The 13,684-nt window shown below is 45.4% G+C and overlaps 1 protein-coding gene and 1 long non-coding RNA gene across 4 annotated transcripts in view; one reads left to right on the top strand and one right to left on the bottom strand.

Annotated features, from left to right (window-relative positions):
* Positions 1–13,684, bottom strand: part of LOC119172633 (uncharacterized) — a 76,867-nt gene that overhangs the window by 8,537 nt on the left and 54,646 nt on the right. The gene's annotated exons all lie outside the window — the stretch shown is intronic.
* The window catches only part of LOC142814254 (uncharacterized), a 46,289-nt gene continuing 35,969 nt past the window's right edge, over positions 3,365–13,684 (top strand). The window contains exons 1-2 of the long non-coding RNA XR_012894889.1: positions 3,365–3,916; positions 8,223–8,340. This is a non-coding gene — a long non-coding RNA (uncharacterized LOC142814254). The remainder of the gene's footprint in view (positions 3,917–8,222; positions 8,341–13,684) is intronic.

The raw sequence follows: 13,684 nt of genomic DNA, 5'->3' as shown, positions 1-13,684 counted from the left end.
TCTCCATCTTCCCTTGCCTACGTTGGCGCTACAATTGAAGTCTAGATCTTTCTTTTTATCCGAGCCATTCAGGGAGTTCAGTAGTTTCGTGGAGGAAGTCGCGGCGCAGCGCCGCTACTCGGTCTCTGCTTGAACATATAAATAATTACGGCGGGTGCGGTGCGCAATGTATATATAACTCTTACAAAAGCGCGATACTATTTCAGAAGCACTAGGTTGGGTTAAGTTGGGAGTAAAAGAGCAAGCGAGAGCTCTAGAAGAGGCTATCTCTGTTTTACTAGCAGCAAACCATGTATATCTCAATCTAGGCGTACTCTTTCGTTTCGGCGGCGTAATTGTCCAAGACCGCTTTTCTTACAACTCAAAGCGCTGACGGGGACTTCACCGGAACGGCTTCAATTCGACCATTGCACCCGGTCATTTGAATCTACTGCAATTAAAAACCACATTTATTTCCTTGATTATACCCACGTTAGAGGTCTCTATAGCCATCTCACCATGCTATAGCCGCCACGGAATAAAGTGATTGAGAAAGCAGCGGGCGAATATTCCATTCCCCCTTGTTTTTGAGGATTTTTCATGCACAAATCTTGAAACACCGTACGCAGATGCTGGTGCTTCTCGAAAGCACGTGGAAGCGACACGCACTCGCAGAAACATTCATTCCACCCCCCTGATAACGCGAACGCACGTCGCTGTAAAACTTCACATTGCACTTGGCCACGCGCTGTCACGGTGAAGTTCATCTGAGCGCGATCGTACCTGAGATGCTTGCACATCTCCATCGAAATGCGGCTACCGCGGCGTCATCGAGCTACAGAGCACAACACTGTTACAAAGCAGTAACGAAGTCCTTGGGCCGGCTGCCCCCAAGCGTGCCTTCCCGTCATCTCGGACATTCTTTTGTGGGGTGCGGGTTGTCACCTGCACCGGCTGTATTTGTCTCGGCTGTGCGCTTCGCCTGCGGGGCAGTGGCTACGGGCGGGCCCCTCTGGAATGTGCGGAAGGCCGGTTGTGTGCTACAGGAGCGACTGCCTTGAATTTCTCCTGCGTGGTCGCTTCCTGGTCCCCGCGCGTGTGCCACGCTTCATCTGCCACGTGTGTGAAGGGATACTTGTTTTGTGCTCTCTGTGAGTGGTTGGTTCCCCGAAGTGTCATTTCCACCCCTATCTTCGGAACTGCCCGGCGAGGCAGCGGGAGCAGCCCGGCAGAAGAAAACAGGAGAGTGTCGCGAGAAGAGTCGTCGTTCGGACGTTGCTGTCCAACATGTTGCAAATAAACGTCTTGTTAAGTTTTCCTTTACGCCTGTGCCTCTGCCTCAGCTCTCTAGAGTTCTGAACGTCCCCGTGGCCTGCGGAATGACGACCACCACCCAGCTCCATGCTACCTACTGGGTCCGCTGCGGCCACCGACGCGGCTCGTAACAACACCTAGCGCGTTACTGAACTTTTTACTAGTTGCGAGGTCGCATTCGTGTTTTTCATTACTTACGACACGTATTTGTTTCCTTCGAAAAAAGAAACAAACAAAATGTTCAGTTTATTCCACTGTGTGAACTCGGATCACCACTACCACCTTAACCAGCGCTCGTTAGCTTTTTGCATGTGCGCGCTGCTTTTCGGGCGTTCTTACAATCGAGCCTTCGACGCATACTTACCGTGCCTAACAGCGTCACCGCAGCGCCTATCTATCGGCTCGACTGACTCGGCGAAACACGTACGAAAGCCGTATCTCTCCATCAAGTCTTCTGCACAGCATCTGGGATTGGCTCTGTGACTAAGTTAACAATGCGAACCGACAACCACGGTACGGTAACCGGCAGTGTTTTAAAACACCATAAAATACGCTACAGGCAGACACACAGACAGCAGGTGCTTGTCCTCTAGCAGTGGTCAGCTCAATGCCTATCACACGTTCGTAAAGCAGTTCGCAGAGACAACGCCCCCTAGATCTCCCGTGCCTGCCGGATTATAGGCGGTCACCTGGGAAGCGGCGGTCGTCGGAACTACGGTGATGGCGGCACTCAAGTAGGGGTGTCTTCAAATAGGTTTTTATGTTTTTGAAGCTTATATGCAACAAAAACAACGTAAAAAGTTTTAAAAGGCGTAAACGTAAATATATTTAACTATACGTAAGTGACGCCGTCTTTCAGCAAGCAACTTTTTGATACAAGGCATCCTCTGAAATTAGTAACAACGCCAATATTGCTAACCTCAAAGGCCTAGTACAAAGACCTCACTCCTACGTAGGCAGCGCCGCCATAGATGACCGGCGTTTCGCGCTCATCCGGCAGGCACGGGAAATCTAGGAGGCGTTGGCAGAAAGCAGGAAGAACACGCGGAGAATAGGGAGCTTTAGAATAGCGCACCGCAAGCCCTTGCGGTGCGGTCGCTACTACTGCGCATGTGTCGTAACGCAAGCCGCCATTCGCGGTTGCGGTGCACCCGCAGGAAATCACAAATGGGTACACAAAGCGCTAGTGTCGGAGCTAAGGGCGCGCGCGCGCACGCACACACACACCAAAGAAAGTGTTAACATACTCAGGCTCAGGACCTTAATAAGGTCCCTTGTCTGCTAGCATACTCGTGTGCACTTTAAAGCACACTCGTATACTGAAAACTACTGAGCAAAGCTCCATCACTCCACGAAAAGAATTAATGTCAGAATGTAGCTAATAAGTAATATCGGGCCGTGGTGCAGAGCTCCGGAAATTTCGGCCCTCTGGTATTCTTTAACCTGCACTGAAATCGCAAAAGACGCGAGCATGCGGACCTCTGACATCGCTTCAGAATGTAACGATGCCTTCTCGAGTGAGTAACATTAATTTAGTGGCGTAGGCAAATCAGTAACGCGCAGTTCATTGGTATAAGAGCACACACGCGAAACAAGAGGTGAGTGAGGCTCAGGACAGAGTGGTAAAATGTCAGTGAAGATGGTGCGGCGAATCGGTGAAGGTTTCAGCACACCGTCTCGTGCCTTCTTGTTACGTTTCTGCAGTTATACCTACGATTTCTTCGAAGACAACCAACCGTACGCTCACCTACCCTCATGTACAAACATTTGAATGAGCCCACAAAGCCGCAAATTTCAAACGAAACACACCATACTCTCGTCGGTTACGTTTCGTCTGTTCGTCATCGTCCGGCACGGTTCGAGTTCGAATTTCACGGTTCCCTTCCCGGTCTATATGATTTGTGTGTACATGTGCTGTTTCATAGTCATCGATTCAACGCTGCAGTATCAACCCCGGCAATTAGGCGAACGTCCAGATAGTTAAAATAAAAAACTGCTATCCATCAAACTTTAAGCGCAGCGAGCATTTGAAATCTAGTCAGGGACGAAGGAGGGGGCGAACGGGCGAATCATCGGGATAACCGTTCCCAAAAGCAGATAAGAATTCCCTAGATAAAACGGTTGTTGCGTGAAACAGAAGGCAAGTGACGCAATCGCCCTAGGGACAACGACCGCTTCGCCTGCAGTCTCTAGGTGCAAGGATATCAGTTGCCCGGGATCAAGCAGGCGGGGTGGACGTGTGTTAGTTAGCTCCCCGTTATTTATTTGCCGGACCCTAATCACCGTAATTAGCGTGTTGCTTGTTGTAAGCGCGAACCGCGCAGTGTCATATTGAGGAAGCGCGCTCGCTGGTGTGTTCGAGGGAAGTTTTGTAAGAGGTTTCGTCGGGACATCGAGAAGCGGTGTTTCCCGCCTTTTTTGATAGCCGTGCGGGTCGCGAGCAGTGCCTTAGCGTCATCGTTCCCAGCTTGACGACTCTGGGAGAACAACTGCGTTGTGCTGTGGCACAAGACCAAGGTGACTTAAGTGTGTATGTGTGCGTGTTTCGTCGTTCGTCTGTCTGCCATCTGTGTGCGCCCGGTCGTTCTTCTGTTCAGATTATAACGCCGCCATCTTGCCACCGGTGAGTGACGCTTCGCGCCTCGTATTCTAATCGTATGCAACAAATTGTGCAGCGTGTTCTACGTGGTTCGAAACGCGCAGTCATGTAACTTTTCTCGGCGATTTCTCGTCGACGATTCCTTACTGCTTGCGCAACTTTCACGGCAAATCTTCGCTGGAGAAGGAGGGGGGACCACGCAGCAGGGACGAAGTACCGCCATGTTTTCCCGCCTTTTTTTCCCGCCTAAGTGTCGCGCACTGTTTTCGAACCCGTTTTTTTGGGGTGGGTGGGGGGGGGGGGCAGCTATTCCCCGGCATTTTTTTTGTATATTTATACCTATGTAGGCGCAGCTCACTCGTTCAAGTTTAATTTATGGTGCGTTTTCGGAGCTTTGTTGTGAGGAAATGAGTTTGACTTGTCAATGCCGATCCTTCTACACAGTGCGCCCGCTTTTTGAATAGCCTGTCGGCGCTTATCGTGTATTGACGAAGAGCTCTGATCTATTTAAAGCCGCTTAGAAAATTGTCAGTTCTTGACGTCGTTTTTTTGTTCGTTTCTATTTCTCACTTAGATTCTCAAATTACAGTTCCTTGAAAATCTATGAGGTTGAGTTAGGTTGCCGCAGCCAATGGTTATCTGTGAGGCAGCTCAGGATAGGCGGGCTGCTTTAATTTTTCAGCATCATCTGCAGATTACTACGAGTGCTTAAACAGAACTTGGTTTATTGGGCATGCCGGAGCGTGTCCGATACCCCTGTGTATACTAAGTGCTTGTACTTCGATGTGCGAGAGCACAAGCGTTAGATCAAAAGGGAGAAGTGTTAACCTGCATGTTTACTTCTGTCGCTACCAAAATGCGAAGTCTTATAGCCGCAAAAAAAAAAAGGGGGGGGGGGGAAGGGGCACCCGCGCCAGCATGACAATACGGTCCCCGTTCTTTGCCGCCTTTTTTCTACGCCCATTTTTCCCGCCAAAACACCGCGCACTGTTCCCGCGCCATCTTTTTCATGCAGTGCTTTCTTGGCATTCATTTAAATATTTGTACTCATTTAGGACAATCTCACTCGATCAAGTCAGATTTTTGCGGCGCCACCGGATGTTTATTGCGAGGAAGTTAACACGCCCTCTTTTTGTCGGCCCAATGGCCTTTTTCAGGAGACTAACCTGTGCATGCGAATTGACGGTGACGTCACGTGCGCCATGTCGTGGGGACCGCTGGGTGGCGCCATTTCGAAATTATTACTAGAGTAACTGTATACACAGTTACTCTAACTATAGTGAGAAATGCCAAGCCCCGGAAATCTTTTAATAACAACTTCGAAGGCCACTGACCCTCAATTTGGATTTCGCTGATCTACTGGAGGCGCTGTTCAGACCTGAGAAATGCCCATTGTGCGTTAGCATTTCAATTTTAGAACAGCCGTGCACCTGTCGTCGTGTAGTGCATACTGACGAATGACCCTATGCACTCAAAAGCGCTGAGTAAATTTTTCGGCGTCTATGTCGCATTCTTTTTTTTTTTTCATTTCTACTGAGATCCTCCAGACAGATCGCTTTGTTAAAATGTTTGTGAGATATTGGATTTATGCTCATTTGTTATAGCTAATGATTATCTGTACCCTACAGCCTATGGTAGGTGGGCTACATTGTTTTTGCAGTTAACTACGAGACCATAGGAGGGGCATAAACAGGCCTGGGTATTTGGGGAGGGGGGGGGTCTGATACACCCTAATTTAATTTACGTGTGTACTATGTAGCTGTGCTTCAATGTTTGAGTGCAAGGGACTCAAATTGAGGGTAGCACCAGCATAAATACTGTGTTCACCCCCGTTCCCTACACCGGGAGGGATGGGGCAATCAAAATATTAGCAGCTAAAGTTATCGGCTAAATTTTGTCCTAGTGTGTAGCGATACTACTGAAAAAAGCCTTACTTAGAACTAAGTTTGAAGTATTGTTCACAATCATCACACATCTTCAAGCAATGTGCAATTACTAATTTCCCCATCGACAGGGGTCATGGTAGTTGACCCATGTATAATTGAATTGTTGCAACATGTCTTTTATGATGTCTTCATGTTTTCTGTCTTTATACTGTGCTTTTTATGTTATTTTTTGTTTCCGTGCCATTGTGTATTGTTATGAGATGACACTGTGAATTGACCGCGTGTATATGTACGCATGTCTGTCTACCGTCTGCCTGTGTATCTGTCTGTATGTATGCATGTCTGTGTCAGTCCGTCTGTCTGTATGACTGTCACAGTTAATCATCCGTCTGTATGTATGCGTGTGCACCATAATTCATCCATCTGTGTGTATGTACATCCGTCTGTGTCTCTCCCCTCGTCTGTCTTCCGTCCATCCATCTGGTCTTTATGGCCATCCGCCTGTATCTCTGTCCATCCGTTCGTCCGCACCTGCTGAGTGAATCATGAAACTAGGCGGTCACGTAGCAAAAGGAGACACAAGAAATGGACAGATGCTTCCTATGTCATTTTTAGTTTTCATGCCATTGTGTATCATCATGATGACACCGTGAATAGCACGTGTGTATATGTATGCATGTCTGTCTACCCTCTGCCTGTGTATCTGTCTATATGTATGCATGTCTGTGTCAGTCCGTCTGTCTGCCCGTATGACTGTCACAGTGAATCATCCGTCTGTATGTACGTGTGTGCACCATAAATCATCCATCTGCCTTTATGTACATCTGTCTGTGTCTCTCCGCTCGTCTGTCTTCCGTCTGGTCTTTATGGCCATCTGTCTGTATGTATCTGTCTGTCCATCCGTTCGTTCATACCTGCTGAGTGAATCACGAAACTAGGCGGTCACGCAGCAAAAGGAGACACAAAAAATGGACAGACCCACGGCTTTAGGAGCTTCGCCCCTAAAACGAAAATTCCTATGGGTGCAAGTAATACATATATTTATCGTCATGTGCAACTTGGCAGCAGAGCAGATTTTTTTCTGGAGAGGTGGTTTCACGACATTTCAATTCATAATGCTGTGATACTATATTTACAAAAAACGTTAGCTGCAGCAAGATGCATGTTTGTCCATTCTAATCAAACTTTTCAAAATATCCTAAAATTAAAATTCACGTCAAAGCAAATTCAAATTCTGTAAAGTCAAAACATCTCCCTCTGCCACAGAGATAGATAATACTGGTTTCCTCTATGATCCCAAATACCACTGGATGCACCCATGATCCCAATTTAATTTTCCCGTTTTGATGTGATGTCTAGAGGAAGCACAAGAAAAGCCAGTGGTAGTTAACGGCAGTTCAGAACTCTGGTTGCTTCGGTGGTAGCCTCCTTGACACTTTGCCTTTAAGGGAGGTAATGCTCTGATGTAGTGGACTAAAACGGAACCAAATTATGAAGTGTAAAAAAAATGAAATTTCGCACTCTTGCACACTAGTGAGGAAGCAGCTGTGTTGGTTGCTTTTTCTCCTCCGTTCCCTTATCACGCTGATGTCACCCCTATTTTTTCCCTCACTTCCCTATTGCATGCCCTTACTGTACCATGGTATGCATTGCTATGCTGTGGGAGTGGCTCAGAGGATTTCGAACTGAACAGTTGTGCCGCCTGCGAACTCGGATGCCAGCGCAGCTCTATTTGACTGGTTCACCCTCTATGATCTCCTGACGCCACGCAGCTCTCCTCAGTTTTTTTCAACCGGCTCCCATCTTTCTTAACTCCTTCTTTTTTTTTGTCGCTTGCTTTGTCCTGTTTCTTTATTTATATCTCCAGTATTATTTTTATCTCCCTCCCCTACAAGGCACTGAGCCATGTCGCCCAAAAAACAGACGACAGAACTCAGGTGTCCTCCTTTTAAGAATAATCTGATTTACACTCTCCTCAATTCTAAACCCACTCCTCACCCTTACAACCTTTTTTCCTCGATTTTCTAAATCTTTTCACAGGAGGGGGAAAAACGACGCCATGTTAGTCTGCACGTGAGAGCGCAAAGGCTGAAGTCAAAGACTCTGCAGTGAATTATTGGGGGGGGGGGGGTGTCATGCCATTTAGCGCAGCTCATAAAGCACTTAGGCGGTGCCAAGAGAGCAGTTTATCAAAAGATCTATCCAAAGCTATACATTGCTTTATTCTCCCCCCACACTTAACCCCCTCTCTCTCACATAACTAATTTCTCTTTCCCACCTCCTTGTTATACTGTATTATGCAAGGCTGCACTGTACTAGGAGCTACTCGGCACATATATTCACTCTCTGTGGCTTTGCCCTCCAAGCCAGCAACATATAGTAGAGGCGCTAAGTTCGTGCCAACATTTTTGCTTAGTCGGAACTTGCGTCTTCATGTTATACAGGTTATTCACGATAATGAAGATTATCTAGGACTCCTGACGTTGCCTCCCAAAAACAGTTCACTTCCCACATCATGAAACTCCAAGACCAAAGGCAGGACTGCGTCCCTCCGCCACAAAGGTAAGCAATGCAGCACGAAACATGGCGGAAACATTCTGGCGCTATTGGATGCAACACATTTCTTTGGGTACTATAGGCACTTTGAGCGTCTATATATCTATGTGTCTATCTAGCAGCCTACGTCTGGGTGCTCTCAATATCACCCTCTTAACTTAGAGTAGACCAAAACCAGCATGGGAGGGTAAAATGGTCTGATGAATGACTCTCTCATCATGACAAGAATAATGTTGCAATCCCATCGCGTACGTCATCAAACCCTGCCAAACAAGTGGCACAAACCCTCGGGCGGGTGTGTGCATCATTTTATGCCTATCTATTCATGATAAGGACTTGAGGACATGTCCTCTGCATGTAGCGCCATCTGTCGTTGGTCACAATGGTGTCCTCCCTTAACTGAATGGGTGATAAACGAAAAAAATATCTCACCAAAAAAGCTAGTTATCAAAAACAAGTGCCGGTTATATACAGCAGAGACTTGTATGAACAGTCTGGCAATGTTACAGTGCCACGCTACAAACCATGCGGATTTTCAGAGTGTTTAGTATTTAACAATGGGGTCCCATGTGTTTCTATGAGCGGTGTGCAATTGTCCTAGGAAGCCACAGGCTTTGTAAGGTGATACTGCAATTTTACCAAAATGCACCAGTGGGTCTCCGCTACATTAACTTGGAGTAACTTTTGATAACTAGATTTTTTTTCCAGAGATATGGTTTTTCTCGTCCATTTCCTACTCTGTTATGGCAAGCTGCCGTTCCTGCCGCTGAGAGGTGGTGCCACATCCAGATGTCCCAAATTCCTGGGAATGCTAGGAATGGCGAGAAGATACGTGGGCAATTTTAATGCATGAGCATTAAAAAAAAGCTCGCACCGGTTGCGTTGACGCGACAAATGCAAAAGAATGTCAAGGTCCCAGAAGGAATTGAACCCCAGCATTCTGCATGGCAACCAAGTATTCTATCACAGAGCCATGCCAGGTTTCGGAACTACTTTTCAAAAAGACCATAATGTTCATAAAACATCAATTGTGGTTGCAGTGAGGGCCATCTATTTTTATAACCATTACATATGCACTCCTATGATACAGCCGTCACATTAGGTTAATGTCTATTGTAGCTAGGCGCCGTCTACTTAAGTTGATTTATGTAGCAGTGCCCAGGGCAACCATCCTCGCGAGTACTAGCGCTTCATATCAGGTTACTGCTTGTGGTGCTGCTAATATCCATGTTGCTGTTGGAATTGTTATGCAACTGTAAACAACTGGTTATATGAAACATGTACACGACTATTTGCCTATGTCTGTGCGTGCATTTGTAGATATCTTTTGGACCACTTCGTAATGTATCGCTCAATTAAAAAAGTTGCAACACAGTTGCTTTGATACGCAAGCTTTGCATAACTTCAATTTTCAAGGTAGGTGATATCTGCTGAATTTTTGTGTAAAAGTGTCAAAAGATCATGTTACACTCACACCTGGATATAACGAAAACAGATATAATGAAATATCAGTTAATGAAGTAAATGAAGTGCACTCTTGATATGAACACATTGCTAGGAATATACCTTTAAAACGATTTTTCAGATATAACGAAATTATTTTCATGTAAGATGCAACTCCGTTATACTGAGGTCTGAGTATAACTTTTATGCAGCTAAATGACAGTGATTATGCTCACTTACTCATACTCGTTATCTAGTCACCATATCCATCAGAAGCGGCATGCATACTTGAACCATATGTCATTTCTGTTATGTGCACCGGCCAAGTTACGGCGCAATATTTTGCGGACTCATTATACGTGAAAAAAAGAAAAATCTGAATCCCCCCCCCTGGCAGAGGTGAAAATTATGGGGTGGGGCACTTAGCGTGGTGTGGTCAGGCTGGGGGCACACAGGCCTTGCATGTGCCCCATAAAGATTTGTTTTTCAAACATCATATTTTACTTGCTGCAGCAGTGAGTCGAGCTTTCAACATTTTCTTAAAGGGACACCAAAGAGAAACAATTACTTAGTGTATACAAATGTACTGGACTCTGAGAACTCTAAGGCCATAAGTTTCACTGCCGTAAGTTTGGCATTAGCAAATAGAATCAAGGTTAAGTTTCGTATTTATATTTTGCACCGAAATCTCCACGTGCGACACAAGAAGTTTTAAAGTGTGTTTTTTGTACTTTCGATTGGCTCGATGAAATTTTCTGAAAGTTCGTATGCTAAATTTATGGAACCCACAGATGACAACGTGCTTTAGTATTATTGATTAGAAGCTACGGTAGGGCCCAGTAGATGCCTTCTAAATTCATTACGTGTTTGTTGCGGGAATATTGAAGTGGTGTCCCCACCCTCACTTTTGTTCTGCATGCTTTCTCGCTTACCGAGACATGTAGGTGTAGGGGGGTGTTTTCGAGATTGTGGAATTGTACTTCACTAATTTGCAGAAAATCGGTTTGCTAAATAGTGTCCCTTCAACAACTGATTATTTTTAGGGCTATGTCTACATACCTATGTACAATATCACTCAGCTGTGCAATTCTGCTTTGAAATTCGAACTGCTGTTCAATCGGTTCACGAGCACAGTCTCAACGGCACAATGCCATTGATTGTGCTTGAAAATATTGATAGGAAATATTTATAAAAAAGATGGTTGTCATAGCAACTTGCACTCTCCCCCATTTTCCGGAATTGTGGCCCTGCTCTCTTGTAGCAAGATGGCAAATTCAGCCAGCTGAATTACGTGTACATGTCAGAAAATTTGGTTGAAAGCCACCGAATAGACGTGGACAGAAGAGACTGACAGCCTGTCTTTGTAAGTGGTGTCCTTGTCAGCCTATTCGGTCAGTACCATTTTGGAGAGCTTCAACCAAATTTTTAAACATGCTCCCTTGTCCTTAGTTTTAAGCTCAGCTCTCTTGACAACCACTCGACATTTCTCCAAGGCCTTTTCCCATAAAGGTAGGTCAAACACCCATGAAAGGTATTTTCTCTGAGGCTTTCGACAAGTATTACCTTTTTTGTTGTGCCTTTTGTTGTGGTTTGAACCTGTTAGCAGGATGAAGCATGCGAAACTAGCTTTGTTTATCGCACAACTGGAACATGTTGAGATAACGTTCAGAAGTGTATCTACTGGGGCTAGTTGCTGTGGCAGACAGCGTAATGATGTGCTGTAGAGCTACGCTACCAACGAAAGGCCAGGAGTCTGTATCCGCTCGAGTTTATTCAGCCACGTGACAAGCAGATCAAAACACTGCACGTGTGGTTTGGTGCAAAGAGAAAAAGAAAGCTGCATGTCACAGCTTGACTGGCCCCTTACCCAGAAAAAAGCCTAAATTACAAAATTACAAAGAAAATTCGTATTTCAAAATTTTATTCATATTTTTTAAGGTATTTCATTTGACATGCATCTTGCAGCACATCATTAAGCCCAGAATGATTGCTGCGACGAGTGCCCATCACTACAATAAAGAACTTTCTACAATATTCAAATATTGCAGAATGTACTGAGAGAGCGTTCATAAGTGCAAAATCACTCGAACAGAAAGCGCCCTAGCTTATACGTGCTCTTCGTAACTCCCCCAGTAGGCTGCTCGCTTGATGTCCCACCATCTGAGCACGATGACTGAATATTCGCACACAACTGAATAAATTCTAAAGATTGCCCACCTATGTGTGCATTATGTTCAATCACGCTTAGACGCTCGAAATACAAAATCAGCAGACATCGTTCGGCACTAAGGTCCGCATTCAAAAATGAACCTTATGTGTGTTTGATAAGAAAAGTATGCTGGTATTCAAAAACCCAATCCTGTAGTCATCTTTCATCCGGTTACCGTTTTTGTGTCCTTACAACAGATGTAGAATGTACAGGAGCTTTAGAAAACGTAAGATAATGTTGTTATAAGAATGCACGCTTAAAAGATGAATTTTCTGCTTGCTTGTGTGCCATCTTCATTGTCGACGTAGTAGTAGTAGTAGTCGTAGGTGTCCGCAGGAGGGTGGTGAATAAGGAAATCAACAGAACGAAATGAGCATGCTAAATGATGATGCACGTGATCTTGTTCTGCCAATCACATAGTCCCTCGGTAACAGCTCCGGTGTCCGATGAACTTTACGGTGTGGACCTGGATCAATTATTTTTGTTTCATATTTATGTTTTGCCGCAGCAAGACAGCACCTGTCCTGTCTTGATCTCGTCCTCTGTATTCCTTCTAGCGCTTTCACTTTACATCAATAAAAAAAGCCAAACAAACTTGCCCACCTATTTATTATACTATAATTTTTTTTTTCATCTGTGTCCTAGACGTTGCTAGGGTGCTGCAATGGACAATGACGTGTTAAAATGTCTTGACTCTTTAAGATATATTCACATGACAAACGTGGTCGTGAATGGATCAGTAACGTGACATGTGACGTAATTCTGATCCCTCTGCAGCCATCATTCACACGGCAGGAAAGAATTCATGCTACAAGCGAGGACTTCGGCATTGATGCCTGTGAATCCCAACAGCGATTTGGGCTTCCTTCGTTTTCGTGGCCTGAAGCAGGAATGGCTGATGTATGGTTGTGTAGTAAGCAATGCTCAGACTGGATTCGCAATTTGTTCCGTCGTTCGAATAGAGCTTTAGCGAGCTTGCCGCTGCCTAAATGGAATGAACGAGGCTTTCCCTGACGGTCACTTCAACGAAGACATGTGTGTAGTCAGGGTTGTATGCAGAAATTTTTTTCGGGGGAGGAGGGGCATTTCCTTTATTTAAAATGAGAGCCAGACAGGCAAATGGTCATTTTGCGCTATGTATGTATGGCAAAAATATATTTTTAGGGGAGGGAATGGGCCCGGAGTGCCACCACCCGACTACGCAACTGGTGAGAGTTGAGACACTGCCGGCCTGGAATGACCTGATGAATTGACGAAGCTGACAGAGAGAGTTAAAGCGTCAGTAGCGTATCCTTGTTCGGCTCTTCCGGCCAGGGTTGCCACTGGTGGCTACTTTTTGCCAAACTGTCGAATTTCTGGCGATTTTCGGCTTCGGTCTCGACTGAGTTCTGTATTCTGTACTCGGTATCTTAGAAATGAATGGGAAACCACATCATTCCTGTTTTTTTTTTCATAGTTTTAGACCCTCCAGTAGAAGGCGCATTTTAGGTGCAACTCAGTACACCTGTCCTGCTTCTCAATTTGCCTATATTCTTCAGGCACTGGAGTACTGCTGCGTCCATCAGCAACCTCCCAACAAAATTTTTACAACAAACTGCTTCCTGTGCTGTTAAGTGATGGTTTGCGATTTTTAGGTGCTTCAAGAGCTTTAAGCTTTTTCAAATTTGCTTCTCAAGTGGCTAGCTTATGGTGAAGCCG

The sequence above is a fragment of the Rhipicephalus microplus genome, chromosome 4 (assembly GCF_043290135.1).
Source record: "Rhipicephalus microplus isolate Deutch F79 chromosome 4, USDA_Rmic, whole genome shotgun sequence".
Taxonomy (NCBI): Eukaryota; Metazoa; Arthropoda; class Arachnida; order Ixodida; family Ixodidae; genus Rhipicephalus; species Rhipicephalus microplus.
Note: the sequence above shows the minus strand (reverse complement) of the source record. Positions and strands in the feature narration are given on the sequence as shown.